This window comes from Manis pentadactyla, chromosome 9, assembly GCF_030020395.1.
Source record: "Manis pentadactyla isolate mManPen7 chromosome 9, mManPen7.hap1, whole genome shotgun sequence".
Taxonomy (NCBI): domain Eukaryota; kingdom Metazoa; phylum Chordata; class Mammalia; order Pholidota; family Manidae; genus Manis; species Manis pentadactyla.
In genome coordinates, this window is record NC_080027.1 from 93,545,050 (window position 1) to 93,570,358 (window position 25,309).

Below are 25,309 nucleotides of genomic sequence, written 5' to 3' on the forward strand. Positions count from 1 at the left end.
TCAGCAACATCCCCCACACAAAAACATATACACAGACAGACAAACTGATTAAAGACTTGAGTCACTGATATTCAATTGCCTTCCCTCTTCTCAGCTTCTTGTCTGTTGCTTCTGGAACTAGTGGGCGGGAGGAGCGTGTTCTGGTGGCGGAAGAGGGCGGTGAAGGTGGAAGGAGAGGGGGAAGGGGTGGTGCAGCTACCGAAGAGGAGAGCAGGACAACGGCATGGTTGAGAATGTCTTAAAGATGGTGGTGGAGAGAGGGGGAGGGGATCACGAGCTGAGGGAGGCGGGCAACTGAGGTTTTCTGGTGGATCTGAAAAGGAAGGACTGAGCAGAGTAAGAGGCTGACAATCTTTAACTGGAGATCAGGCTAGGAGAACCTGAGTCATTGAACACAACATAAAGGTCTGGACAGGAGTGCAAAGTCCAAAAAGCCTGCACATATGGGATTTCACTCTACTCTCTGCTCCAGTGGCAATAATTAATCAAGTTGGTGAGGAGGCTAAAATTGAAAGTTCCCTCAGGGGGCCAACGAGATTGATTGTCCAAGGGATACTGAGGCCGGCCTCAGAGCAAAGAAAGACTAGCTTTTATTTGAGAACTTTCCGCGACAAATATAGAGTAGCCAAATTAGAAATGAGACACCACAGTGGGGTCTGAGCCTCTGCTTTTGTGGGCTGGTTCCCCATGTCTGCGTCACTCCCCAATTAATCCCGCTGAGAGGAGCGCCCAGCATCCCAAGCGCGCCAAGTCAGGGGAGACGTCCTGGGAACCTGGGTGAGGGATGTCTCCCCCACCACAGGGCCAGGGGCGGGCAAGATGCCTGCAGACATCCTGGGGCCTGGGGTAGGGTGTCTCCCATACCACAGTGCCAGGGGCAGGCCGGATGCCTGCAGAGGGTGGGCCACCTGGACGTATGTACGATTTCTAACGGATCAGGTGAAATGGAGTTAGGGAGGGAAACAGACTGGGGGAAACTGAGGGACTCACCGGAAAGTAGTCCACGCAGCAGAGAGCAGACTGAGGTCCCGGGTCGAGGAAGGAGGGGGTGGAGCCACCAGTGGCCAGTCAGGGCTCCGCGCTCACACTCCTTCCCAGGTTTTTCGGCACCATATGTAAGATAACTTCCAATAAATTTTGACCAAAGTAAGCAGGCGAAGAGAGGCAACAGAGGGCCAGGTAGTTTATTTGAATGCCAACCCCAGGTGATGTTCTGTGGTCTGAAACACAGGCCAGGGAAGTCACACCCAACAGGGTAGGCAGCAAGTTTTTAAAGAAGGCAGGGGGAGGGAGGGCAAAGGTGTACATTGGCACGAGGATTGGCTCATCTAGGGTGTGTGGGGGTCTCTTGTTGGCCTTTAGCCAGGTACTGGAAGGTTACCACTAATCCTTTAGCTTGGGGGAAGGGCTCTAGTTGGGAGGGTTATCCGATCAGGCTCTGGAATGTTGTCAGACCGGAACCTGTTGGTCTCTTTGCCTCCTTTAGTAAGGCCTGAGCTTGTCCATCAGGCTCACCCCTTCCCCTGATGCCTGCAGCCTAACAGTGGGTACCTCAATCGCTCTCAGTAACCGGTGACCACCATAGGCTGCAGAGATGCTCTAGGCCCCTCTTGGTGGTTTGCTGATCTGCACAACGTGCAGGGCACTCCTTCCAGGCTTGGCTGACTTCTTCAAAGGTGAAATACAAGCCACACCGATGGGCCCACATTGTCTTTTGAGGTGTCTGTGCCATGCCACTCTGTGGCCTTTGGGTCCAGTCTCACACCCACCCCGCGATAGGATAGGAGGTTATTACCTTGGTTGGAGCTGTTCCAGTGATGGGCTCTATAGCCAGCAAGGAGTGGTACACAGCAGCCAGTTGCTTCAAGGTGACCTGGACCTCTGCTCTGTTCCATGGTTGTGGCCAGGCTGCGGCAGGCAACAAGAGCAGCAGCAGTGGCAGAAGCGGTAGCCTTAGGCTCGGGCCATGGGGCGGGGTCGGCGTGGCCAGCAACAGTGGTGGCACCTCCATGAACACACGAGTGTAGACACATGTCCCTTGGTGCGAGCGCCGCTTCTCCCCATCATTTCTAGGGGCGGCCCTCTGAAGTACCCCTCCCATAAGGGCAGCCTGTCTTTTCCCTTGGTCAACAGTGAACCATGCTGACTTTTGCCACTTGTAAGTCCAGGGAAAGGAAATCCCTGAGTAAAATACCTCTAAAAAACAAAATCAGTCAAAGGGAGAAATAAAGTTTAAAACCCATTTATTGCTCACAAACTGCAGTCCCAGGCCGTCTTTCTTTGCTCTTGCAGCAACCACACCGGCCTTCCCCCTCACCTCTCACGTACAGATAAGCCCCCTGTTGCCCAGGTAATCACCCATTGATATGGAGATGAACTTCTCCACCCCTGAGGAAATATGCAAATGCACTAAAGCCATACTTCTTTCCACCTCTGAACGCCTATTGATATGCAGATATACTAAAGCCAGGTGAGATATTCTGGAAATGTTTCAATTTTACCCACAGGGTGCACGGGACAGTTGGGTGGGCAGGTATTATTAAGGTGGATGTTGGGGCAGGGGTCTCCTCAGGTCCTGGGACTCATCAAAGCCAGAGACAGACCTGAAGATGTAAGGCCCCCCCATCCTGTGTGACCGTACTTGACCTTCTGTTTCATGCTTCTGGCCTTATTATACCTTTTGGTCCAAATAGGTGAGAAGGGACTGATATTCCTTGAGTTTCTGCTGTGACCCCCAGACTTTTATGACAACAGGTGAGGAGTTCTCAGCTGAGTAAAGGAAGTAGGATCAGTAATCAGTCGCAGAGAGGTAATCAAACAAGAGCTGAGGGAGTCCAGTGTCAGCATCCAGAAGCTCCTTTCCAGACCTGTCTCCCCTCTTCAAAGGCTCTTAAATATTGTGTGCCCAACGTCGCGAATCCCAGAAGGCCACCAAGGAGCCAACACCGATGCAAAAGCAAAGAGCCTTTATTCGAGCTAGCTCGAGCTCAATCTCTCATCTACACCAACGCAGTGGCAAGATGCCAGAGAAGAGAGCGCGTTTTCTCCAGAACAAAGGTTTTATGGATTTCCAGGGCGGTTTGGGGGGGGTGATGGCCATGGCTCTGGCTGATTGGCTGGGCCTGGGGGTAGTTGTGGGGGTGATGAGTCGTGGCTTTGGTCAGTTGGCAGGGTCTAGGGGTGGTGGGTGTACTTCTTGCTGACTGGAGAGAGACTAAGCTCTGATTGGCTGAAATAGGATCTGGGAGGTTGCCCTTTCATTCCCCCCTTTCTCCGGATCCTAAGGGACCCAATCATGGGTCTAATAAGATTTTGCAGTTGTAAGGAGATAAAGGCTGATACTGTTGTCTTAGCACTATTAGCTTGACTGTATTAATTCTATCTTTAATAAGTTATCAGGTAAGCAGGAGTAACAAGATTACTAGGGGCTTGTACTGAGCAAGGAGGACTATCAGTTGGACGGCCCCCATGTGGTCTCTGACAATCTGGACCAGCCTGTTGATGATACAGGGCCTAAGGGTTAGTAAAAGGAGTGGGATGGCAAGGGGTCCTTGATTAAAGATAATCTCCTACCTTGATTTCTCTCTGGGACACTGGTGCCTTGGTCTGGGTGCACATTAAAAGACTGTGTGCCCAGCCTCTAAGGTGGGCTGAGATATTGTATATTTGCTAAAGAATCCTGCCTTTTACTCTGCCATCTACAGCTGGGTCTGCATGCTAAATCAGTTGCTCAGCTTGCAAAATTACTTAGATCAGAAGGAGGAAAGACAGCACATAGGCCTGGGCTTTTTAGTATGCTAAAGTGAATCTTATGCACAATTACAAATGATTAGCATAATAAAACATGTGCTAATCTTCTTTATCTGGGGAACATTAACTGATCTCACTGAAGAATGATTCTAGAGCTTAATGTTCAACATAGTTCTAGTAGGAGGGGGGTTTCCAGTATGTAGTTATGTTGCTCTGATTGCAAATATCCTGCCTTGCTTTCTTCAGAGGCTCTCACTTTATTCTATCTAAGCCTATGGTCCCTGTCTCATTCCCCCCTCTACAGATAGAGACTCTAGCTGCTGCTAGGGAAAAGGGGTGATGACCGTTCTGGCTGCTTCATGCTGAGAAGGGGGCGCAGTAAAGGGTGCAGCTAGGTCTCCATCACTGGTCAGTTGAGAGGGCCTCGGAAGGTTGGTGCTTCTATTCTGGGTTTCATTTCTATTGCTATTTGCAGTTTTGTGGTTTCTAGGCAAGATAAAACAAATTGTGTTATTAGGTTAAGTAGCAACATGTGGAGTTGGATTTTCTATTCTGGAAGGACAAACGACAAGATTAAGAATGCATGGCTGAATATGAGAACTAGAAATATGAAGACTAATTGAGAATCATAGTCAGATATTATGGGGAAACTAGAATTCTGGATATTAGGATTTAGTATAGATAAGACAGCATTATTGAAACAATACTTTTCTCTAAAATCACCCTTATTTTTATTAGAATTAGCCAGATTAAGAAAATAATTAACAGTTGGCTTGATTATTTGCATAAGTGCAGCAAGAAGAGCAATTGATTACATAGGCTCTTTTAAATGTGCTTTGCTGGAACTTCTTGTAAGGAATTTCAGATTGAACTCTCAAAGGCCTCTTGAGACCAGACAGCCAAGCCAGACTTGCCATCAGGTTTTGCCTGCAGTACCTATAGATTTGGGTGAATTCTTTTCTTCTCGAGGTCTCTGAAACATCTTGAGGTTCCTGAACCTGCCAGGAAGTGACCTTCCTTACTCACCTGGTAAGGCTGCTAGGAACCCTGTAAGCAAGGTACCAGGCCAGTTCTTCCAAGGGGCTTTGTTGGCTCCATAAAGTCAACCTTAGTTCCTTAAAGCTGTCCATATCTGAGTTTATGCATGTGTCTCTCAGGTATGACATTCCAGTCTAAGCCTTGGTAGTATAACCTCTGTTTTTAATTGGTCTTCTTACAAGGAATGCAGGTTCTTATTGAACTTATGCAAATAAACATACTGCCATGAAACATAAAAATAGTCACTGAGAGTTTTTAAATTCTGGAGGGATTAGGTAGAGATTAAGACAAAGTTTCAATTCTGCTTATAAAGACAGTCATTTACTAAACTGTTGTCAGCTTAAGAGAAAAAGCTTAAAACATTTTATCAACATTTGAAACAAAAAGGCACAAAATCATTTTCTTTAGTTTATGTAATCTTATGTAACTAATACCTGTTCTGCTGAAATCTAATTCTTTACTAGTTTAGGAATAATGAAACAGTGACTATAAATGACAAAAGACTTACAAATGACAATGGTTAAAGACTTGATGAGAACTTACTATAAGAGTTGATATAAGAAAATTTGGATATTTCTGTAACACAAAACATTCAGTAACAAAGTTTACCATCATTCTCTTTGACAGTGCTTTCCTGGTAAATATATATATCAGATAAATAAGCCAAATTAGTCAAATACTTTCTCCAATGAGAAAAAATTCCTCTGACATGTTCCAGGGGCTCTCTGGAAAATATTAGTTAACTAGAGGTAAAAGCACCTTTTTGCATTTGATTTTTTTTTTGGCACTTGTTTAAATAGGATTATAGGTTGCTATGAAGCAATACTTATCTATTTAACCAGAATGACAACAAAATATTTCAAAGGTAAATAAAGGTTACACAGTTGTTAACAAACTTTAGCTTTTAGTCTTTTTAATATTAAGATTTCATTAAAAAAAAAAATTCCAGCAACTCACTGAGACTTTAAGCATGAGAAACTGCTTTGATAAAACAATTAGAGAACCTTTTGCAATCTTTCAACATTAAGAGCAGACTAACAGTTAAAGAAAACTTTGTTTTTTTAACTGGAAACAAAATTCTAATTTTGCTGTGTACTTGATATCAGGACTCACTTGCTTTAATTTCACATAGCACGACTATATCTGTAAGAATATAGTAATTTATTCTTCATTTGCCCCATGGTCCCAAGCACATAAGCCGGTGAGAATTATGCCTGGGCTTGCCTGGGGCTTGACTGAGTTCATCCCGCCTTATCTCTAACCATCCTGACCCTCCGCCAAAACAACAGGCTGAGCAGATCCGCCACAACAAAAGGCACCACGCTGCTGCACCACACTGCTCTCTCTCTCTTTGTCTCTGTCTCTCTGTCCCCCTTTAAATAAATAGCTGTACTTCAGAACAAAGTTACTTTCTTTTATCAAAAAACACATTCTTTAGCATGCAGATGAGTTTTCATTCCTTATACTTTCTCTTATTAAAACATACATCTTTTAGCATAGAGAAATGTTTTCTTTATTACTTTAAGTAGTTTTAATTAGAACTTAAAACCATTAGAAACCTTAATTTTCAGTGAACACTGAGAAGTAGGCTATTGTAAACTGTTAAACTAACGTTCTTTATATTGACAAATTTATGAACACATTTTATAATTTCTGTAACCATGAGCTTTACAGCACAATCTCTCACTAAGCACAAAGTATATCTTCTTAACTTAGCAAAACTTTAAGTTAGTTCACTTATTCGTAACAACTATGCTAGATTACTTACAAGACCTTTACTGAATATTAGACAAAGCCAAGCCTTTAAGCATTCTATTCTTAAAAGATTTAGCAGATAACATTGACTTAAATGACCTTTGGTAAACTTAGGCAGCTGATAACTACAAAGACATGCACACCTCAGCCAAACTCAAATTAGCATTAATGCTTAACATTTTTTGTCAGATTTTCTGGAAGTTTTAGAATGCCCAATTTTCACAAGCACTTGTCTTTAAATCAATTTCATTAATACCATCCGGAGGTAGAAAGATATTTTCATTTACACACTGAGACACACAAACATACAGACTGAGTATTAATGATAAGACTCCCTCTGGCAGCCATCCGACATTGAAAACTGGCTACTCACTAGAACAAAAAGTCTGCCACCGACCCTTCTGGACTTCCACACTGAGGATGTAAAAGAGTGGTTGGATTAAATGTTCCCTCCGGCAGCTAGCCAACGTTAAAGGACGGCCACTTGGAGGTGCAGAAAACACGAAATTTTCCCTGATGTCCGTGCTCAAATTGTGAGCTCTCTCCCTAACGTCTGAGGAAAACGGTCTGTCATGAGAGAGAAGGGGGTCGTCTGAGTCTGTCCCATTTCTTCTGTCAACAAGTCTAAGACAAACATGACAAACAACCAACAGGCGCCTACAGAGAAGAATCTGCCGCGGCCGCGGAGGCAAAACTGAAAGTAAGTTGAGGGTCTGTCAGACTGCAGCGGCAGCCAACTTTCCTCACAGATGAGGACCTCATCCTCCAGACGGGGGCAAGGGACATCTCCCAAGACCCCTGGTCAGCAACCTGCCAGCGTGTCCACCTAAGTCAATGCTGACCCAGATACAGATTGGAGCTCCTACAGGCTTATACAGGCTTCAGGCTTGTTCGCGAACAAAAACAGTGAGACACAGACAGACAAAGACAGACAGATAACTGAGTGCACTCACCAGCCAGCACAGGGCTCTCTGGGTCGGGGGTCCTGGGTGTCTCTGGGATCCCGGACGAGCCCCAAATGTTGTGCCCAAAGTCGCAAATCCCAGAAGACCACCAAGGAGCCAACACCAATGCAAAAGCAAAGAGCCTTTCTTCGAGCTAGCTCGAGCTCAATCTCTCATCTACACCAACGCAGTGGCAAGATGCCAGAGAAAGAGAGCGCGTTTTCTCCAGAACAAAGGTTTTATGGGTTTCCAGGGTGGTTTGGGGGGAGTGATGGCCATGGCTCTGGCTGATTGGCTGGGTCTGGGGGTAGTTGTGGGGGTGATGAGTCATGGTTTTGGTCAGCTGGCAGGGTCTAGGGGTGGTGGGTGTACTTCTTGCTGATTGGAGAGAGACTAAGCTCTGATTGGCTGAAATAGGATCTGGGAGCTTGTCCTTTCAAATATCATATGAGGACTGGTCACATAGGGGCCATCCTTTCAGGCAGAAAGATCTCTCTGCAAAGGGTACTGAAAATAACACTAACAAAAATAGGTCAGGGGTTGAATGCTGCTGTTTTCATTACACAAACTACCCCAAAGGATAACCCAGAGTTGACTGAATGATGGGAATGGTGTCCTCTAATGAATGAGCCATTTGAGAAACGGAATATGTATTTGTCTTTGTAAATCAGCACACCTTCATTTTTTTATTGTTTAATACCAAAATACACATCTGTGTTTCTGCAGAAGAAATGGATGGAGCACGTGCTGGGAGTGGAGGGGTGGGTTTCCAGGTGTTAAGTACAGCATCTTGAGTGTTCAGATGCAGTGGGGATGCATACTGCCCGGAAAAGATGATGCCGAGAGATATGACATTGACTGGGGCGAGAGGAGAAGTGGCGAGAACCCCGGCAAAGTTGAAGAGGACATGAGAGCGTCTGTGGGAATAGTGACAATGAGCCAGGAGCTGTTAAGATGCCTCCGTGTGCTTGTAAAGCTGACCAGTGAACGGTGGTGACTCCAAGTCCCACCGAGTTCTTACTGCATCAGACCTCCGGCCGTCGGCTGAGCTGTAATTTGCAGGTTCAGCCACCAGGTGGCCTCTAATTCCCCAGCTGGGGCCCTGAGCCAAAGGTGGGGTATCACTAACCCAACCCTGGACATTCTTCCCTCTGCAGTGCTGACCTGTTACCGCGCCCATCTGCTTCTTTTTCTGTCGTCCTGCTGCCAGCTGGACAGACTCTTTTCTGTGAATTTAAGCAAGCTTTCACCCAAAACCTGGTCAACACTTCATTATAAACTGTTTCCACTGCTCCAAATTATTTCTCTACCTCTGCTCCTCTCGACATGAACTTGTTATAACTGTAACAAGTGTGTACAATTGGTGTTCTGCTTTTAATTCAATGTTCTTTCACATGTCAGAATTAGTCTACATACTAATGTATGTATACATTTCAGAAAGCATGATGTTTTGATGTATTTCTCCTGTTTCCATTGTTATTAGTAGCATTGATATGAAGGGGGAGGGCTACACTGCAAAGTAGAAGTAAACTCTTGTTATGTAATCCCAGGTGGCATTACAGGAAAAAAAAAGTTTTTTTTTAATTGCCACTTTCTGTAAAGCTTCTAACTCCCAGTAAAGAATAAGTTTCTGTTGGCTGCCCCCCCTGCTTCATGCATCCTTCACCCCTTCTCTGTTCAATTGATGTGCAAATGTGCTGCTTCTGAAAGACTAAAGATGGGAATTCTCAGTCTGTCAGCAGGTGCACGTCAGTGTTGCTTGGGAAGAAGTGTTCAGACACTATTGGAATGTGTAGAACCATTTCAAAAGCTCTAGTGTTATTGGTTTTCATCTTTGATGGTATAATGCTCTATGATGTTGCCAGAATCTATGTTTCATTCATGGGTAACAAGGGTCGGTCCTCCCCTGAAATGGTTACTTGTCTGCGTTTCCTTGTCAGAAAACTACCACAACTCTGACCACTCGTCAAGGGAAATTTGAGCACCAACTTTGATTTTTAGTATTTTGTTGGTTAGTTATGTTTTTCATACTTATTTTTCCCATTTTAAATTTTCATTAAATTCTTAAGCTGCATTTTTCTAATGAAGAAGCTGTTTTGAAGTTAAATAAGCAGTTGCTTTTACATAAGTTGTTAAAATTCAACAGGTCCCACAGAATGTAAGTAAAAGTGAGTGTTCACCCCTGAGCAAGTGTCTGAATTTCCTTCCTGGAGGCAACTGCTGTTACTGGTTTTCATAACATTCCCCAGATATGGTCAATGCATAAACAATGTACATATATGCATGCTAATATATTTGTGTATCTGCTTTTTTTTTGTTTTTGGTATCATTAATCTACAATTACATGAGGAACATTATGTTTACTAGACTCCCTCCATCACCAAGTCTCCCCCACATACCCCATTATAGTCACTGTCCGTCAACGTAGTAAGATGCTATAGAATCACTATTTATCTTCTCTGTGTTGTACAGCCATCCCTTGCCCCCCAACATTATGTCTGCTAATAGTACTGCCCCCCTTTTACCCCCTTATCCCTCCTTTCCCACCCATCCTCCCCAGTCCCTTTCCCTTTGGTAACTTTAGTCCATTCTTGGGTTCTGTGAGTCTGCTGCTGTTTTGTTCCTTCAGTTATTTTCTTTGTTCTTATACTCCACAGATGAGTGAAATCATTTGATACTTGTCTTTTTCCACCTGGCTTATTTCACTGAGCATAATATCCTCTAGCTCCATCCATGTTGTTGCAAATGGTAGGATTTGTTTTCTTCTTATGGCTGAATAATATTCCATTGTTTATATGTACCACATCTTCTTTATCCATTCATCTACTGATTGTCACTTGGGTTGCTTCCATTTCTTGGCTATTGTAAATAGTACTGCGGTAAACATAGGAGTGCATATGTCTTTTTCAAACTGGGCTGCTGCATTCTTAGGGTAAATTCCTAGGAGTGGAATTCCTGGGTCAAATGGTATTTCTATTTCTAGTTTTTTGAGGAACCTCCATACTGATTTCCACAAGGGATGAGCTAATTTGCATTCCCACCAGCAGTGTAAGAGAGTTCCCCTTTCTCCATAACCTCACCAACATGTGTTGTTGTTTGTCTTTTGGATGGTGGCGAGCCTTACTGGTGTGAGGTGGTATCTCATTGTGGTTTTAATTTGCATTTCTTTGATGATTAGTGATGTGGAACATCTTTTCATGTGCCTGTTGGCCATCTGAATTTCTTCTTTGGAGAACTGTCTGTTCAGATACCCTGCCCATTTTTTAATTGGATTATTTGCTTTTTGTTTGTTGAAGTGCATGAACTCTTTATATATTTTGGATGTCAACCCTTTATCAGATCTGTCATTTATGAATATATTCTTCCATACTGTAGGATCCCTTTTTGTTCTATTGGTGGTGTCCTTTGCTGTACAGAAGCTTTTCAGCTTGATATAGTCCCACTTGTTCATTTTTGCTTTTGTTTTCCTTGCCCGGGGAGATATGTTCATGAAGAAGTTGCTCATGTTTATGTCCAAGAGATTTTTGCCTATGTTTTTTCTAAGAGTTTTATGGTTTCATGACTTACATTTAGGTCTTTGATCCATTTTGAATTTACTTTAGTGTATGGGGTTAGACAATGATCCAGTTTCATTTTCCTGCATGTAGCTGTCCAGTTTTGGCAACACCAACTGTTGCAGAGGCTGTCATTTCCCCATGTATGTCCATGGCTCCTTTATCATATATTAATTGACCATTTATGTTTGGGTTAATGTCTGGAGTCTCTATTCTGTTCCATTGGTCTGTGGGTCTGTTCTTGTTCCAGTACCAAAACTGTCTTGATTATTGTGGCTTTGTAGTAGAGCTTGCAGTTGGGGAGCGAGATCCCCCCCCACTTTATTCTTCCTTCTCAGGTTTGCTTTGGCTATTCAGGGTCTTTGGTGGTTCCCTATGAATTTTTGAACCATTTGTTCCAGTTCATTGAAGAATGCTGTTGGTATTTTGATAGGGATTGCACTGAATGTGTAGATTGCTTTGGGCAGGATGACATTTTGACAATATTAATTCTTCCTAGCCCAAGAGCATGGGATGAGTTTCCATTTGTTAGTGTCTTTTTAAATTTCTCTTAAGAGTGTCTTGTAGTGTTCAGGGTATAGGTCTTTCACTTCCTTGGTTAGGTTTATTCCTAGGTATTTTATTTTTGTTGCAACTGTCAATGGAATTGTTAGTGTATAGGAAAGCAATGGATTTCTGTGTATTAATTTTGTATCCTGCAACTTTGCTGAATGCAGATATCAGTTCTAGTTGTTTTGGAGTGGACTCTTTAGGGATTTTTATGTACAATATTATGTCATCTGCAAATAGTGAGAGTTTGATTATTTCTTTACAAATCTGAATGCCTTGTATTTCTTTGTTTTCTCTGATTGCCGTGGCTAGAACCTCCAGTACTATGTTGAATAACAGTGGGGAGAGTGGAAATCCCTGTCTTATTTCCAATGTTAGGTGGAAAGCTTTCAGCTTCTCGCTGTTAAGTATGATGACGGCTGTGGGTTTGTCATATATAGCCTTTATTAATATGTTGAGGTACTTTCCCTCTATACTCATTTTGTTGAGAGTTTTTATCATGAGTTGATGTTGAATATTGTCGAATGCTTTTTCAGCATCTATGGAGATGATAATGTGGTTTTTGTCCTTTTTGTTGATGTGGTGGATGATATTGATGGATTTTCAAATGTTGTACCATCCTTGCATCTCTGAGATTAATTCCACTTGGTCATGGTGTATGATCCTCTTGATGTATTTTCGAATTCAGTTTCCTAATACTTTGTTAAGAATTTTTGCATCTATGTTCATTAGGGATATTGGTCTGTAGTTTTCTTTTTTTGTGCTGTCTTTGCCTAGTTTTGGTATTAGAGTGATGCTGGCTTCATCAAATGAGTTTGAAGTATTCCTTCCTCTTCTATTTTTTGGAAAACTTTAAGGAGAATGGGTATTATATTTTCTCTATATGTCTGATATAATTCAGCAGTGAATCCATCTAGCCCGGGTGTTTTGTTCTTGTGTAGTTTTTGATTACTGATTCAATTTCATTGCTGGTAATTGGTCTGCTTAGATTTTTGTTTTCTTTCCTTCTCAGTCTTGGAAGGTCGTATTTTTCTAGGAAGTTGTCCATTTCTTATAGGTTATCCAGCTTGTTTCCATGTAGATTTTCATAGTATTCTCTAACAATTCTTGGTATTTCTGTGGCGTCCGTCATGATTTTTCCTTCCTCATTTCTGATTCTGCTTATGTGTGTAGATTCTCTTTTTCTCTTAATAAGTCTGGTGAAGGGTTTATCTATTTTGTTTATTTTCTCAAAGAACCAGCTCTTGGTTTCATTGATTTTTTTCATTGTTTTCAATTTTATTTATTTCTTCTCTGATCTTTATTATGTCACTCCTTCTGCTGACTTTGGGCCTCATTTGTTCTTCTTTTCCCAGTTTCAATAATTGTGGCTTTAGAATTCAAAAATTCATTTGGAATTGTTCTTCCTTCTTTAATTATGCCTGGATTGCTATATACTTTCCCTTAGAACTGCCTTCGCTGCATCCCACAGAAGTTCAGGCTTTGTGGTATTGTCATTTGTCTCCATATATTCCTTGATCTCTATTTTAATTTGGTCATTGATCCATTGATTATTTAGGAGCATGTTGTTAAGCCTCCATGTGTTTGCGAGCCTTCTTGTTTTCTTTGTACAATTTATTTCTAGTTTTATACCTTTGTGGTCTGACAAGTTGGTTGGTAGAATTTCAATCTTTTTGTATTTACTGAGGCTCTTTTTGTGGCCTAGTATATGGTCTATTCTGGAAAATGTTCCATGTGCACTTGAGAAGAATGTGTACCCTGCTGCTTTTCAGTGTATAGTTCTGTAGATGTCTGTTAGGTCCATCTGTTCTATTGTGTTGTTCAGTGCCTCTGTGTCCTTACTAATTTTCTGTATGGTGGATCTATCCTATGGAGTGAGTGGTGTGTTGAAGTCTCATAGAATGAATCCATTGCATTCTACTGCCTCCTTTAACTCTGTTAGTATTTGTTTCACATATGTTGGTGCTCCTGTTTTAGGTGTGTATATATTTATAATGGTTATATCCTCTTGTTGGACTGAGCCCTTTATCGTTATGTAATGTCCTTCTTTATCTCTTGTTACTTTCTTTATTTTGAAGTCTATTTTGTATGATACATGTACTGCAACACCTGCTTTTTTCTCCCTATTGTTTGCATGAAATATCTTTTTCCATCCCCTGACTTTTAGTCTGTGTATGTCTTTGGGTTTGAGGTGAGTCTCTTTTAAGCAGCATATAGATGGGTCTTGCTTTTTTATCCATTTTATTACTCTGTGTCTTTTGATTGGTGCATTCAGTCCATTTATATTTAGGGTGATTATTGAAAGATATGTACTTATTTCCATTGCAGACTTTAGATTCATGGTTACCAAAGGTTCAAGGTTAGCTTCTTTAGTATCTAACCCTCTAACCTAACTCGCTTATTAAGCTATTATAAACACAGTTTGATAATTCTTTATTTCTCTCCCTTATTATTCCTCCTCCTCCATTCTTTATATGCTAGGTGTTTTATTCTGTACCCTTTTGTGTTTCCTTTGACTGCTTTTGTGAATAGTTGATTTTATTTTTTTCCTTTAGTTAGTATTTGTTTGGTCTGCTTTCTTTGCTGTGAGTTTATTTTCTCTGGTGACATCTATTTAGCCTGAGGAGTGCTTCCATCTAGAGCAGTCCCTTTGAAATACCTTGTAGAGGTGGTTTGTGGGAGGCAAATTCCCTCTACTTTTGCTTGTCTGGGAATTGTTTAATCTGTCCTTCATATTTAAATGATAATTGTGGTGGGTACAGTATTCTTGGTTCAAGGCCCTTCTGTTTCATTGCATTGAATATATCATGCCATTCTCTTCTGGCCTGTAAGGTTTCTGTTGAGAAGTCTGATGATAGCCTGATGGGTTTTCCTTTGTAGGTGATCTGTTTTCTCTCTCTCGCTGCCTTTAATACTCTGCCCTTGTCTTTGATCTTTGCCATTTTGATTATTATATGTCTTGGGGTTGTCCTCCTTGGGTCCCTTATGTTGGGAAATCTTTTGGCTTCTATGGTCTGAGAGACTATTTCCTCCCCCAGTTTGGGGAAGTTTTCAGCAATTATTTCTTCGAATACACTTTCTATCCCTTTTTCTCTCTCTTGTTCTTCTGGCACCCCTGTAATGCGAATGTTGTTCCTTTTGGATTGGTCACACAGTTCTCTTAATATTGTTTCATTCCTGGAGATCTTTTTCTCTCTCTCTGCCTCATTTTCTCTGTATTCCTGTTCTCTGATTTCTATTCCATTAACTGTCTCTTGCACCTCATCCAGTCTGCTTTTAAGTCCTTCCAGAGATTGTTTCATTTCTGTAATCTCCATCCTGACTTCATCCCTTAACTCTTGCATATTTCTCTGCAGGTCCATCAGCATGGTTATGACCTTTATTTTGAATTATTTTTCAGTATGATTGGTTATATCTATCTCCCCAGGCCCTCTCTCAGAGTTTGTCTAGGTGATTCTCGACTGGACCAAATTCTTCTGCCTCTTCATGGTGATAGAGGTAGTCATAGGCAGATGGTGTGTGTGTCAGCTGGGAAAATAAAGTCCCTTCCTGCTTGCTGCTCACCTTGCCCTTCTCCACTGCCTGTGTTGGTTACCTGCACACCGGAAGCAGCCTCCAGGTTAATCCCCTGAGTTGCCATGGGTGGGCATCCCTTGGAGTAGCCCAGAGCCCTGCTGGGAGTGGCAGGCACCAAGTGTGGTCTCCTGCGAGAACATCGCCCCTTTGTGTCTTGCCCCAGCTTACTCTGTCTGTGCTGGGCCACTGCACACTGGCAGCAGCCTCTGGGTTTGGCCCGGGTAGCTTCATGCTGGGAGGAGACTCTGGGTGGTTGCTGTGGGTGCTGCCACTCTCCTGCTTCTCCACCGCTGTGGTGGGGCAGCGCCGGCTGGGGGGAAGGAATGGCAGGCTGCTTATCACTGTGAGGGTCTTCAGGACTGGGTTACCTCCCAGGGGGTTAGGGTACCTGAATTTCCTTAGGATTCCCAGCCTGCTGGGCTGAGTGTGCTGGGATGATTCCATATAGCTGTTAAGCCCCTGTCCCTTTAAGACTTTCAAAAAGCACTCGCTTTTCTTTTGTCCCAGGGGAGCCAGCTGTGGGGACCCACACCTTTTTGCTTTTCCCTTTCTTTAATATCCAGCACACCATGCAATGTGTGTCTGTGCTCCCAGTGCAGATTACTAGGGCTGGTTATTTAGCAGTCCTGTGCTTCCACTCCCTCCCCACTCCTACTCCTTTACTCCTGCCAGGGAGTTGAGGTGGGGGGACAGCTCAGGTCCTGCCGGGTTGCTGCTTGGCATCTTACCCCCTTCATGAGGTGCTGAGTTCTCGCAGATGTAGATGTAGCCTGGCTGTTGTACTGTATCTTCTGGTCTCTCTGTTAGGCGTAGTTGTATTTGTTGTATTTTCAAAAATGTGTATGGTTTGGGGAGGTGATTTCTTCTGCCCTACTCATGCTGCCATCTTGGCTCCTCCTCTGCTTTTGTTTTAAACTCTGAAAATAACTACATACACAACATTTTAGTTCCTTGCATATTTTTAAATTTTAACAATAACTTTGGAAATCTTTCCATATTAAGATGTATGACCTGTCTCATTGTTTTAACAGCTGTATAGTGTTTCACTGCATGGATATACCATGATTTATTAAACAGTCTATTTTGGTTGGATGTTCAGGTCATTTCTAAATTTCTGTTGCTACAAATATGGGTGAAGTGAATATCCTGGTATATACATTTTTACATCTGCTTGTGAGTGTGTCTGTAAGATAAATGTTTAGAAGAAGAATTGCTAGATGAGAGTATTTAAGTTTAAAATTTGATAGTGATTGTCATTTTTCCCTAACAGAGTTTTTAATTTGCATTTTTAACATTATGAGTAAGGGCAAGACTTTTTTGGTAAGAAGTCATCTGCTTTTCCTCTTTTGAGAAATACCTGTTCTTGTCCTTTATGTTTTGTTGGGTTTTAAAACTCAGTATTTAAGAGTTGTTTATATATTAAAGAAATTAGCTCTGTGTCCTATGTATTATAAATGTTGTCTTCAGTTTTTCACTTGTCTTTTGTCTTTGTCTGTTATATTTTCCTAAAGAAATTGAAAAATTTGCAAAATTAAATATGTGCAATTAAAATACATACATATATGTATATATGTCATGTGTTTTGTGAGGTTATATTACCATGCAAATCTAACACTCCAATTTTTCCCCACCTTTTCCTGTTCTCTATTGTATACCTTTGCCTACCAGAGACATTGTTCCCTAAAACACTAGTGAATTTACTCATTACTCTATATTGAATACACACAATAGTTTTGGAGCTCTATCACCAATGCTACTACTAAGGAGAAATCTGCTAGATAAAGTTCAGTGTTTCTTGTTCTCCCAGAGCCTAGGGTGATCAGGTGCCCTGGCTGGGGGCTTTAGTGCCATGTCAAGGGAATGAATGACTGGAAAGTGGTTCCAGCTGCTCCACATACTCACTGCTGTCCCGGTCACTGAGGACCCCACTGCGGCTAGTAAGGGGTCAGCATTGGCCTTCAGGTGACAGGCTACAAAGGGAGATTGGAGGAGGCGTGGTGTCTGGACCTGCTGTGCCTTCTCTCTGCAGGCCAGCCTGGACTTGGGCCATCAGTTCTGGTGTTTTTTCTGATCAGGAAGGCAGCCTCTGAAATGGGTTCCTGGCCACTGACTGCTGGTCAAACCAAACATTTTCATGATTTAGGGATCTGTATTTAGTGTGCATAAAATATATCTTATTTAGTGAACATTGCATTTCATTTGGTATGCAGAGTGCACTGACAGCTGATATTTGTTAAAAGTGAGGTTCTAGGTTACCATTCTGGCTTGTATAATTATGAGAAAGTTATGAAACAGCACTCTGTGTGAACGACTCACAAAAATGGCCCTCTTTTGGAGATTATAATTGGGTGGATGTTCACAGGATGACTGTCTATGGACTTATTCCCTGCAAGGCTGAGATCCTCTGCTCTCACTGGCAAAAACGATACAAAGACTCACAAAGTGGCCCCAGAGTGAGAGGATCATTCATTCATTCAACCAATCAACAAAATATTTAGGTTTATTGTGGCCAGTGTACTAGGCTTCTGGGTTGGGAGAGAAACAGAGATTAATTAAAAATAAAACTGGGTTTACTGAGCTTGAATTCTCATATCTGGAAAGGGGTTAATCCCAGTACACAGAAGTTAAAGTGGCAAGTGACACAGTGAGAAGAGAGGAGTAAATCAAGGTGTGTGTAGGGGGGCTTCCAATGGCTCCAGGAACTTGGAGAGCATTTGCTAAAGAGATGGCATCTGGCAGGCCTTAGCATCTTGCTAAGGAGGGGTGTGTGCAGTGGAACTGGGGGAAGGGATTCCCCCTGTAACTCTGTGCTGGAGGAGCCAGGTGCCCATGGCAGGGCAGAGCAGCAGGGCACCGCAAAGGTGGGCCCCAGCTGAGAATGCCAAGCCTTTTCCTTTCCAAGGGGGAAAGGAAGGGTGCTTGCTGGCAGCAGCAGGAGAGGTTGGCTGTGAGCTCTCAGGGCCCCTGCGAGACCAGCGGTGGTTGAGAGGGCTGCAGGGCAGCGGGTGGTGGGCTGTCTGTGACACTGTCCCAGGGGGTTCCTAAAGGGACAGGGCCCAGACTACTCCCAGGGAGGGGAATGCAGGCAAGGGTCTGAGAAAGGGCTGCTTGGGACCTGCAGGGAGCCACGCAGCTCTGCTTGGTTAACTGCAAAGCAAAAGTGAACCCAGAGGCAGACTGCATGGATGGTAGCTCAGGCGAGACTGTGCAGGGCCTCACTCACCAGGCAATTCTTTGAATGTCTTGTTCCACAGACAGTAAGGTTACTTTAAACGCAAATCCCCATCTGTGCCGGGAAGTCTGTTCTGGTGGCCGGGGGATAATGAAGCCTGCAGGTGCCTGGGTTGTGTTGAGGTCCTTGCAGCCTCACCTCTGTACCTCACCCTCTTGGGGAGCGCCACGTCCATGCTTTGCAGTTAGTTCCTCAGTGTCCACGTGCCCACTCCCAAAGCCACCGTGAGGGAGCAGGGCGGGGGCTTGAGCCAGTGGGGTTTGTGCTGCATCCTGGCTGAGAGGCAGGCAGCAGGCTGCGCTGCTGGGCAGGGCAGGCCACCCAGCCAAGGAGGCCTAAGCAACCCAGGAGGGCAGAGATGCAGGGCGACTGCGAAGGCGTGCGGGAGGGGGTGGGGCCGCTCCTGACGACAGGGGCCTGCAGTGTAGAGTAGGGTGAATCCACATAATGAGGTCTGGCTTGACCAGTCTGGGCCTAGTCTGCACTGTTTTATTTTGCTCATAGGTGGGAGTGGCGGTAGAGCCTGCGGTTTGTGTCCTGAACACCCAGTTTTGGCTCCTGACGCAGAGATGTGTGAAGATGGATGTTAAAGCAGGAGGAAGAGAGAAAGAACGTGTGCGTGTGTGTGTGTGTGTGTGTGTGTTATGCACTAAGTTCATAAGTTCATTGTGGATGGAAGGGCAAGAATCAGTTATTTTTGTGGGAAACCAAATAGTTACAAATTATTTCCAAACGGCATCATAATAACACAGGTGTGACTTCTAAGCATCCCGATGTGTAAGGGGGTTTGTTTGGAAGTGGGGGCCATTGTCTGATGGCAGCCCACTGGGTCACACACAGGGCCCCGGAGGCACAGCTCAGTCTTTGAATTTTTAGGTCCAGCACCTGGATGTTCCTTTCCACTGGGTGACAGACTTGTGCCTATTCAGCCTGCAGTGGACTGACAGGAGCATTGGAATTCCAGGAGAAGGATGTGCAACCAGGGTTTCCCTTCCGGTGACTGCGACGCCTGGGTCTCCAACCCATGCCTATGGAGGGGGCTGGGTCACCTGGAGCAGAAGGGATCTTGGCGAAGGCAAGTTAGTCAGGGGTTCCCTGAGCACAGCAGAGATGAGGCAAGCGTAGGGTAAGGGCCGCGGTTAGGGGAACCCTTTAGCTCTGTTCTCTCCTCTCTGTCTCCGGGGGCTGGCTATTGGTGCTGTGAACCACATGCAGGGTCTCAGACAGACATGGATGCTATTGGCTCCTATTGTATCCCTGAACCCCTCCCTTCTTCCTAACTCACCTTCTCTGTGACACTTTCTTCTTTAGATGGCTTGAGTTTCACTGATAGGAACTACCACCAAGGAATATTTCGGACAGCCTGGCAGATGGTGCAGGTCAAACTTTCCAGAACTCACCGGATGGATCACTGTCTCAGCTAATAATGCTTATTAAAGCAGGAATTTGAGGAGGATTTCAGCTTCTCTGAATTTATGCAAGTTGACTAATCTGATTAGTTGTGTTGGGAAATCAACGTGACCCTCTTTCCCAGCAGCTTGGACGGCTCTCCTGTCTGCAGCTGGCCAGGCAGACAAAACAGTCCAGTGTCTGCGCAGACCCCCAAAACACACTGTGGGTCTCCTCTATTGATCTCCAACTTTTTCACCCCCAGAAGGAGTAGGTGGCTTTGCTCTGAAGAGGGGGTGCAGACACCTCTTGACTAGTGCTTCTGCGTGAACCTTTCACTCCCATTGCTCTGGCCTGCTCAGTGGCTCCTGCAAACTCCAAACTTTGAGCCGGCTCCAAGCCCTCCACCTTGTTGCAGGATATTGTGCATGTGTGAAGGTTTTCCCTAGGAAAAATCTAGAAAGTCACAGGGTGGGTGCCCTTTAGTCTCACAGCAGACCCCTCACAAACCCCAGAATGAGCCTGCAGGGCCACTGAGGGAGTCTCCTCTCAGTGGCAGTCCCAGAGCACAGAAGGAGATGGGCCAGGAGGGTAGTTGGCAGGTTGACAGTGGGTGAAGACCAGGTAGGATGAGCCATCTCAGGAAACATGGGTGGGATGGGGGAGGGGTGCGTGGTGTCATGCTGCACCTGCTTGTTTTGGAGTTAACTTGTTAATATTGATCCACAGTGATTTAGGCAAACTATTTGCCTCTGTCCTTCAGGAAAATAAACACACAAGGATGAGTCTAAGGGTCATGGGCCCAGAGGAAATGGTGCTGACCTGTCTCCTTTGCAGTATGTCACTCTTCAGCCAACAAGCCCCCAGGCAGGTTGGGGTTACCTAGTAAAAAGAGTGGGATTTCAAATCAAGCAAACCCTGGTTTTAATAATAGCTTGCCCAACTTACTTGGCTCACATGTCTGTATCTTTTTGAGTGGTTGGGTTTTTCCTCCATAAAATGAAGATATAATAACTATTCACAGAGTTGTGAGAATTTTATAAAATAATATTGTAAAAGTGCTCAACAAACTGTAAGCACTCAAAAGATGAGAAACGCTATTATTTGGAGGTCCTCACAATGTCATTTTGTTTTTTTAGTCAGCAATGAGAAAAGATATTTGGCAAACCTTAAGGTTCATCTTTGGTCCTGACTATTAGAACCTTGGGTAGGAGATTTCATTTTTATTTCTGCATAATTGAGGTTAAGTTATAATGCTATAGTTTTGCTAGAGGCTCAGAGGAGACACACTTTCCATTTTTGTTTGTTTGCAGGTTAAGGAGAAGACAAAATCTTGCATCTCTCTATGCAGGGACGTAAGCTCTCCACCAGTGCTAGTAGACCGAGAACAGCTGCTCTGGGTACATTGGTCAGGCCTCATCCCCCTGAGCAGAGGCCTGGGGGACACGAGACCACCACAGACAAGCCAACACTGGACCACGTGGCCTGTGAGCTGTTGGTATCATCTGGGTCTTTGCTCTGTGCTCCCCACCCCTTTATACAAGTAACAATCGGCCTTTTTCACTTAATATTTATGGCAAAGGGCAAGGGGATAAGGGACACAGACTGTGAAATTAGTGATTATGGTGCATGGCCCTATGCTTACTATATATCGGTTGTTGATGTTAGTTTAAGGCCTGCACAAATTACATATTCCCACTCCACAGTGCCTTTTCCTGGTAACGACCCTCAGATTTGAAGCCTTGGTGTCCCCTGGGGCTCTTCTCTCTTGTCCACTGCACATCTAACCTATTTCCCCCTCTGCTATGTGGTGTTTTTTTTTTTTTTTTTAACATAAAGTCAGAGATACTTTATTTTCACTTCTAAATCCAAAGGCTAGGTAAGCAGAGTTGTAAAAATGGAATCCCACTTAAACCGATTCACACAAATACTAACGTTTAATCCTGTTTTCAAAGTCCAAGAATGAAAACTTGCAATTAAACAGTGAGCAAGCCACATGTTTAAGTAATATTTCTTAAAAAGTCTTAAAGAAAAAAATATGATACAGGACCTAAGTTTTCAGTGGCATATATATGCTATTAACACGTGTTCTGAAATCTGGTAGGTCACATCAGTTCTGAATAAACTTTTAATAAAAAAAAACATACTAACTGAGCTTTATACTTTTTCTATGCCACTAAAGTTTTCTTTCACCTCATTTTAATGTTGATCTTCACTTTATGCCGTTTTCAGTTTTCTTTCAAAAATCTTCGAACAGTAGTCCTCTGTCTGATCTGAGGTCTTATCAGATCAGTTTTAATTGGACTGAGTGTCACCTTCAGATTTAATGTCTTCACTGGTCCCATTGACCTCATTCTTAGTATCACTTTCCTTTGATTCAGTATTTGTGTCTTCACTCTGTTTTTCTCGACTACTGGACTTCACACTACTTTTTTTATCATCAGATCCCCTCTTCTTTCTCCTTGGATTTTCTATCTTGTTCTCTGTCCCGACTTTTGCTCCTATGCTTATATGATTTTCGATCCCGGCTTTTTGATCTTCTATGATCCCGACTACGAGATCTATGCTTTCTTTCTGATCGATCATGGCTTCTGCTTCTTCGTCGGTCTCTACTGCTTCTCCGCCTTTCTCTACTTCATGATCTTTTGTGGTCCCAAGACCTGCTGCATCTTCGGTCAGAAGTTCGGCTTGAGTGCCTACTTCGTGAACGACTTCTCTTTCTTCTCTCTCTGTCTCGGGCCCTTTCTTTTTCTCTTTCTTCCTCTTCTCTTCGTCTTTTCCTTTCTCTTTCTTCCCTTTCTCCTGCTCTTTTTCTCTTTCTTCTCGTTCTTGCTTCTCCTTTTTTAAACGCTCGTCACGATCAGGTTCTTCGGTTCTTTTTCTTAGCCTTTCTTTTAATTCTTCTACAGTAGCTTTAATTTTGGCATAGCCCATGTGCTGTTTTCCCATCAAATGGTCATCTACCCGGGACTGGGCATCTCCTACTATCAAAGGCTCCACACACTTCACAGACTTCCATTTGTTTTTCTTGGGCAGCAAAACTTTCAATTGTCGAGGTTGTAGATCTAAGCAACTCTCTCTCTTCTTTTAACTGTTCAACTAATTTCATTATTCCCTGGGCTTCTTCTACTTTGCCTTCAGATCCTAATTCTTCAATCTGCTGCAGGAGTACATCAATTTTATCTGTTAGAACCTGAATTTTTTCTTCATTTTTTCCCGTTGGGCCAGCTGCCCCAGAGGACTGCTGGTTTTGAGATAATGCCAAACGAGCGTGGCCTCGTCTAATTCTACATTCTACTTCTGCAAGTAAGCTCTGTAAATATCGCAGAAAATCTCTCTCGTAGCCAACTTTCATAAATCGGGAACTCTTCTCATACTGCTTTCGTAGATTTTCATCATGTACTTTTTTGCATTGTCCAAGATCAGAACGAGTGTTTGTGAACAATTCCGCAGGACGAAAACCACAGAGATAATATTTACAGACTCTATATGCTTGGTTTGTCCATTCCTCCAGGATTTTAGCACTAACAGCCAACGGCATAGGAATATACAAATGACCCAGAAGTGATGCTATGCTCTTCCCAGTTTCAGTATATCGTAGAGTAATTCCAATTTATTCAGAAGAGGCCATGCGCTTTGTTCCTGGTCAGCACCAACCTTTTCCCTGCGGACATGCATCCCCATCTCCAAGAACTGCATAGCTGGAGTCAGAGCTTAGGTTCCAATTCTGGTCGTGCCCATTTCTTGGTATGTGACCTTGGACAAGTCACCTTCATCCCTCCAAGGCTCAGTTTCTTCACCTGTCTGGTGGGGTAATGCCTACGGAGCATCGTCGGCGCCCGGCGGGACCTCGGGGCGGCGGCGACCCCCGCCCTCCGCGCTCGCATCCCGCCGCTGGAACAATAGCTCCCCTGGAGGCGGTGCCAGCCGCGGGCGGGGGCGGAGCTGTCGGCGCGGGAGCTGGGGGTGTGCGCGGGGCGGGGTCGCAGCCACCCCTCCCGCCGGCGGCTCTGTCACGCGCCCCTCACCGGGCGGGCCGGGGTCTTTGTGACGCGGTGGCGACGGCCGCGGACACAAAGAGAAGGCGCGGAGGCCAGTGAGGGGCTGGGCCTGCCCCCGCCCCGCGCCCCCAGCCCGCCGCGCGCGCGGCCGCCCGCCTATGTGGTGTTTTTATCCCCTTCCCACCCACTCTGCCTGCCCACACTGGGCCCTCTTTGCCTGGATGTGTTAGTGTGGATTTTCCCCAAAGCAGAGCCTCCTGTCAGGACCTGGTGCAGGAGGCAGGAATGAGAGAGAAGGAGATATAGAGGAGGGCCTTTCTGAGGGCCCAGGTGGCTTTGCACTGGAGATGTGATTCCACTGGCATCTTGTTAGAAGGGTGGAGAGCACCTCCTGGAACAGTTCACCTGTAGGACAGAAGACAGACGTTTATTCAATGCTCTGTGCCCCCTTAGTTGAGGGGGACCCTACACTTGGGAACTGTACTTGCTCAGGGCTGCTGGTCTCTCAGAGCCTTAGGGAGAGCCTGGCACAGTGAGCTGAGAGAACACTGCATGTCACCGGAACCACCTGGGGTCCTGGGCACTTGTGACAGCCCTTCTTATGTCTTCCTTCATCTGCCCTGCCTCCAGTCCACCCTACTGATAAGGTCAGTTAATCTTCTTGAAGAACAGCACTCATCATGCATCCTTCTTTTGAAAGCTTTCACTGTCCCTTCACAATATCTAGAGAAAACACAAACGACTTGGGATGGCATTCCAGATCCCTGTGAGCTGACTTCAAGCCCAGAGCTGTCAGGGAGGCTGGCACCAGCTGGCACTGCCCAATGCCCTAACCTGAGTGTCTGTCTTCTGCAGGACATGCTTTTCCCCCAGAGCTCCTTCCTTCTCTTCTCCTCCTTCTGAAATCCTACCCATCCTTCAAGGGATAGTTCAGATGTCACCTGTATTCACGTTCTCTTGTTGCATGAGGGATTACCATACATTTAATGGCTTAAACCCGTAGGCATGTGCTACCTCACAGCTCACAGTCCAGAAGTCTGAGCTCAACCTGGCTTTCTGCTCAGGGTCTCACAGGAAAAAGTCCAGGTGTCTTGTCAGCTGGGGTGGACTCATATCTGGGGGCTCTGGGGCAGTCTGCCTCCCAGTTCATCCAGATTGTTGGCCGAGCTCCATTCCTTGCGTCATCGAAATGTGGTCAGTTCTGCCAACTGGCTGTTGGGATTGCTCTGGTCTAGAGGCTCATCAGGGCCTTCCCCACAGCCCCTCCCCTCAGCAACAGAGTTCCTCCCTGGAGTCAAACCTGCACACTTCAAGCTCCCTTTTGCCAAACAAAATAATAGAATCATGGGAGTAACATCTCATCCATGGTTCTGCCCATGAGCAGGGAATGAGATTAGAGAGGGGTCAGGGTCACTGGCAGTCATGTTTGAACCCTGCCCACCACACTTCTCCCCCAGAGCCTTTCTAACTAGAGCTAGCTCCTTCCTCTGTACCTCAAGCAATTTTGTACAGTGAATTCAC

At 44.5% G+C, this 25,309-nt stretch overlaps 1 pseudogene; it reads right to left on the minus strand.

Annotated features, from left to right (window-relative positions):
* Window positions 1-21,621: 21,621 nt before the first annotated feature.
* LOC118907166 (luc7-like protein 3) lies at window positions 21,622-23,428 on the minus strand (annotated as a pseudogene).
* Window positions 23,429-25,309: the final 1,881 nt, after the last annotated feature.